This window comes from Rutilus rutilus (genome assembly GCF_951802725.1).
Source record: "Rutilus rutilus genome assembly, chromosome: 9".
Lineage (NCBI taxonomy): Eukaryota > Metazoa > Chordata > Actinopteri > Cypriniformes > Leuciscidae > Rutilus > Rutilus rutilus.
This window is the reverse complement of record NC_140223.1, coordinates 10,494,329-10,499,960: the sequence shown is the minus strand read 5'-3', so window position 1 is coordinate 10,499,960 and position 5,632 is coordinate 10,494,329. Positions and strand designations below refer to the sequence as shown.

Sequence of the window (5,632 nt, the reverse complement as noted above, 5' to 3'; positions counted from 1 at the left end):
GTGTGAATGGCTCTAATTACCATATGAATAGCAGCTCCCGCCAGAGAAAGGCTTGAATTTCCTCACTCACTATTGGTTGAACCCACGTGGTTTAAACAAGAAAAATCACTCGTGATTGGTTGGCAGATCTGTTACTATTGGTCACCCTCGCTCATTAAAAATTCAAAAAATTATAATATTCATATAAATAATAATATATAAATTATTTTTTTATATTCATAATATGCTATTCTGTGGTATATTCATGTCATTGTTAACCTATGGACTACACTATTATTACCATCAAGGACATGAATTTATAAAGGAATGGAAAATTTGCCAGGGACATGCTGTTTATTCAAAGAAAGAGCTTTATTAGCACAGACACAAAACAATATACACCTATGTACAAAGCATAGATCATCTGCACACACAACAAATTGGAAGCTCAGTGTCTGTTTTCATCTTCGGAGCTGTAGTAGGTGACTAGCGGCGTTCTCTCTGAATTCGATCCACTTTGAAAACGTCTGTGGTGCGTTGCCCTGTATTTAGGAGTCGCCTCTAATCTCGACTGCAGCGTAGCACAGAGCTCTGTGAGCTCCTGGCTGGTGGTTGAACTTCATCGGACATCAGATCTATGGTGGCGCACTTCCAAATGCCCACGTCATCCTCACCTAGCACACAGTCTCGCTTCTAGCAGCTGTAAAAACAACCAATACAGACAATCAGTACTGTGATGCACTGTGTATGGACACAAAACATCTATTAATGCACGTGAAAAATAGTCACATTGACTAAAAATCTTACCCTCTTTCTTCTCGCTCGACTCCGAGCTGAACTCTTCACAGCTTCGGCCTGCAATGCCAGATCTGGTTGTTAGTACGCAGGAGCTTCAGGTACAGTCTCGTAGTATGTCTTACAGGCAGCTGGAAAACAATTAAATGAGAGTGATATGAATAAAAACAACGCAAGTCACAGTAAAATGAAACAAGGAGAAAATAGTAAAAGTTACTTACAATGTCGTCATGATCAGCGTCATGAAAATCTGGACTTGCAGACATAGCTCTGAGTAAATGTGAGGTTACGCCCTCGTTATGAGGCGAGGTTACTCTATGGAAACAAAATGTATGATTAAGATCGTAAACTATAACGGATCTATTTTCTTATACAAGAGAATGAAAGCATATTCTTTGAATCTTACCTTTAAAATGTTTGTAAGTTTTTATGAAAGTAAAAAAATAAAAGAATGTAAGATTCTTTTTTTTTTTTTTTTTACCTTGATCCAGTTCGTAGCTCCCACAATTTGTCTCAGAGTTGTGAAGATGGCATACTGCTTCCTGTAAATTACAGGATTATTTACAATTATTAAACAAATAATAGCCATCAATCCCATGACCTCTTGCTTTATGATGAAATCATGAAAAACTCTTACATTTCACAAGGCCTGACAAAATACAGCTGCAGGTAACTAGCGGCATTCTGTCTGAATTCGGTCCATTTTGCAGACGTCTGTGGTGCGTTGCTCTGTACTTTGGAGTCGACTCTAATCTCGACTGCAGCGTGGTACAGAGCTCGGTGAGCTCCTGGCTGCGAAAGGACGGAGGTCGCACAATCCATCCAGACACCCCGCCGACGATGCCGTCTTCCTCATCAGACATCAGGTCTATGGTAGCACACTTCCGAAGGCCCACCTCATCCTCAGCTAGCACACTCTGTCTCGCTTCTAGCAGCTGTTAAAACCAATAAAGACAATCAATACTGCGCAATGCACTGCGTATGGACAACACACATCTATTAATGCACCTGAAAAATAGTCACATTGACCAAAAACAAATCTAATCTAATAAATCTTACCGTCTTTCTTCTCGCTCGACTCCGAGCTGAATTCACCACAGCTTCCGCCTGCAATGCAAGATCTGGTTGTTTGTACCTGAAGCTCCTGCGCACCGTCGTGTAATATGTCTTAAAGGCAGCTGGAAAACAATTAATTGAGAGTGATATTAATAAGAACAACATAAGTCACAGTAAAATTAATAAGAACAACATAAGTCACAGTAAAATTAAACAAAGGAGAAAAAATGCAACCGGGGAAATTGCAGAAATACACACCGGAAGCAAACTATGCTTTTTGAAATTGGGGTTTTATTCTGACTGCTGTTTAAAATAAGTGACAGCGGTCAATGGAAGCAAGAAAAAAGTTTGCCTTGTTCGAAGAGATTTCACAAGAAAAAAAATAGATTTCACTAGTTAAACAAAAAAAAAAAAGAAATTGTAGAAACAGTTTACAGTAAATTTGAAGATGACAATCAAATGTCACAAAAAGCTTAACCAGTGGATCAATGCCCAAATCCACAGAATACTTAACTCAATTCAAACTGAAATGCAGTGTAATACACTGCAACTGGTCAGATTTAAATTGATTTCTCCAAACTAAAATATGTTAGGCTACAATTAAATACGATAACACAAACTGGAATACGGCAGTGGCTGAGGTAACTTAGGCCAAAGAGTATAGAAGCCCAAGAGGCGAAACTCAATAGAACGCTCCATAGCAACAGTTGCCCCCATGACGTGACGGCGCGGCCGCCATTATGGACTGAAAACTGAAGGAAAACGCCGAAAAATAATGGGAGTCAATGGCACTGAAAAACTTAACATAACAAAAACTTAACATAACTTATTTTTTTCTGGCCGTCATATCTAAATATGAAAACAATTTAAAATACATTAATGAGGATGACCGACGTTAAATGACGTTAAATGACAGAAAATATACGTCTATGTGTTGGTTATGCATAGCCTAATTACCCTTAGGAAAATAGTATTTTGGGACAAAATATTACTATAGAAGTACTATAAGACTACTATAGAAATACTATAGCGGCTCTACTTCTGTGATGTTCTGTAATACCTCTATAATATTTTTAAGCTGCTATAGTAGCCTATTTATATAGTAGTCTTATCGTACTTCTGTAATATGTCCCAAATTACTATAGTATTCCTATAAGATTACTATAATATTTTGTCCCAAAATACTATAAGATTCCTATAGTACTTTTTAGTAAGGGTATGTCCCCCACCGACTTGGCTTCATTAGCCTACCACTTACGGTTTGCAAAGATACAATTATACAATTATATGTATAATACAATTATAAAATTACTGCAAACCTTTAATCTATCAATATTTATGTTCTATTATGCATTTTCCTTGTTATGTGAATAACAGAAATTCATGAAATAATATATAGGCAGACACACAGTAATAAGATATTTATTCAAATGTTGATTTTGAAATTAGTGAACATCACCATATATATGATTTGAAAAAAATAATAAATAAATAACATTATAAATGAACATTTCTAAAGACTTTTCTTTTACATAGAATATCACAAAAATATTAACAACTTGTTTTTTCAACATCTTCAGTGAAAGTGCACACAGTGAACGTTTCAATGGCAAGAAAAAAAAACAATCTATGAATGTCCTATTACAGGCGGAAAGGTACAAAAAAGATGTGCAATCCAGCAAGTGCACACATGAACTATAAACACCTACTAAAATGGATTTTGCCATTGACTGGCGCTAACGATTTCAGCAGCTTTCAGTCCATAATGGCGGACGCGCCTCCGCAGCGCCATCTACAGACTGTTACCCATAACACAACAGAGTTTCGCCTCTTGGGCTTCTATACTCTTTGCTTAGGCCTAAGTTACAAGAGAAATAAAAGCACTTTAACAAAGCCACAACCCACGTTTAATCATGCCATGCGGAACCAGAAATATGCATTTAACCATAAAGTTATACTGTATAATCACAGAATATAGATTCAACTCATTAACAGATTTATCAAATAAACATGCCATCAGTAATTTCCCCCATAAACCATAAAACGTACATACCCAATCCTTTACCGTCCGATCACCACGAGGTTCACTCGTCACACATGTGCTCCAAATAAATCTATAAACAAAAATGTACACATCAAATGTTCTTTTAACTTCGCTTCACAACTTATTTGTGCATATTAAAGATATTGGAGTAATATTTACCAAGAAAGAAGAACGTATAACACAGAATCCGATCGATGCACGCACCGTCATGGAGCTCTCCTGAACAATGAAAAATGGCTGCCGTTCTCTGGTCGCGCGCACGCGTCCAGCACAAGTGAATAGTATCGCGAGAAGAGAGGGATTTCTTAAAGGGGCCACAAACATTTTTAATGCAAAATAGAAACGAGGTACATTTTATGTAAACAACTCTAATCGTAGTTGTAACTCTATATGTACAGTAGGCATAATTCTTGTCATTGCGTATGTGTATGCAGCATGAGTCAAATACAATCTTCTGTTCGTGTTGTATTATGCACAGTGGTTGGGCTCTAAGAGATTGTGATGCTGTTTGCATGGAATGCACATTTTACCTTTGTGGCAAAGCCTGATTGAAATTAATTGTTGAAATAAATGGTTTTGTGTCTTTTTTACATAACATTGGCTATTGCTAATGACACATAGTAACTAATCTAGCTACTTTCATTAAATATATCAATTTAAGCTAAAATGTAAGAGGGTCATTCTATGAAAATGTAAATTTTTCTGTCCCTAGCCTTTACAGAAATATTACACTTAAAAAACACTTTAGGGTTACAATTTCTTTACATTTTAAAATAAAACAATATGTTATTTGAACAATTACACCCTCTTGAGCCATCAATGTGGCAATATTTGATTTTTATGAATTATATAGAATTTCAAGCACCACAGAAGTGCTCGTCCCCACAGTCATGTACAGAGGGAAAATGCTTTATTTTGAGGTCAATAACAGATTTTTACACCATTTAAAATACAATAATGTATACATAACTATCAAATATATTATGTAAATGATATATATAAAAAAAATGCAGAATACATATTATAAAATTTATAATGAAAGTAGTGGTCCCCTGGAATTGTGTCACTGGTGTTACTGTTAAACAAAAATCTCTTATTTTGAAATAAAAATCACACTGCTATAGCTTATGTTTGTATGCAGGCCTACGGAATTTATATTCACAATACTTAATAACTATTTTATTGCATTTATATGAGTTGTTTGAAGAGTTACAAAAAAGCGGTCGGTCTTAACACAAGTTTCAGCCGGCAAGTCGGTCGGACTAAAAGGGGGAACAAATAAATAATTGGGTCGGTAGGCTACTAAACTGACAGGGTCGGTCGGGTTACGGCAAACAAGAATATTTTTAAGGATGGCCTTAGACTATTGTAACTCACTTTATTTTGGGCTATCTCAGGCCTCTCTCTCTCGTCTACAGCTAGTTCAAAACGCAGCGGCTAGACTTCTCACCGGGACACGCAAATATGAGTCGATCATCCCTATTTTATTCAAACTCCATGGCTACCTGTCACATTCAGGATTGATTTTAAAATTTTACTATTTGTGTATAAAGCTCTTAACAAACCGGCCCCCCAATATCTGACCAATCTCCTCTGCCCGTACACTCCATCTCGTACTTTGAGATCCAGTGATCACTGTCTTCTCATCGTGCCCAGATCCAGACTTAAAAAACGAGGCGACTGCACTTTTGCGACTGCAGGCCCAAAACTTTGGAACAGTCTACCCCTCTATATCAGACTAGCTCCCTCAATTTCCAT

General features: G+C 36.7%; 2 long non-coding RNA genes across 2 annotated transcripts; both read right to left on the bottom strand.

The window, feature by feature from the left end:
• Positions 1-546: 546 nt before the first annotated feature.
• Positions 547-1,540, bottom strand: LOC311297748. The gene is made up of 5 exons (XR_014628874.1): positions 1,412-1,540; positions 1,256-1,316; positions 996-1,089; positions 787-905; positions 547-679 (listed from the first exon to the last, which is right to left on the bottom strand). It is a non-coding gene; the product is annotated as an uncharacterized lncRNA (long non-coding RNA).
• Positions 1,541-1,570: 30 nt separating this feature from the next.
• LOC311297749 lies at positions 1,571-3,908 on the bottom strand. Its single transcript, XR_014628875.1, has 3 exons — positions 3,884-3,908; positions 1,834-1,952; positions 1,571-1,709 (listed from the first exon to the last, which is right to left on the bottom strand). It is a non-coding gene; the product is annotated as an uncharacterized lncRNA (long non-coding RNA).
• Between the last annotated feature and the right edge of the window lie 1,724 nt (positions 3,909-5,632).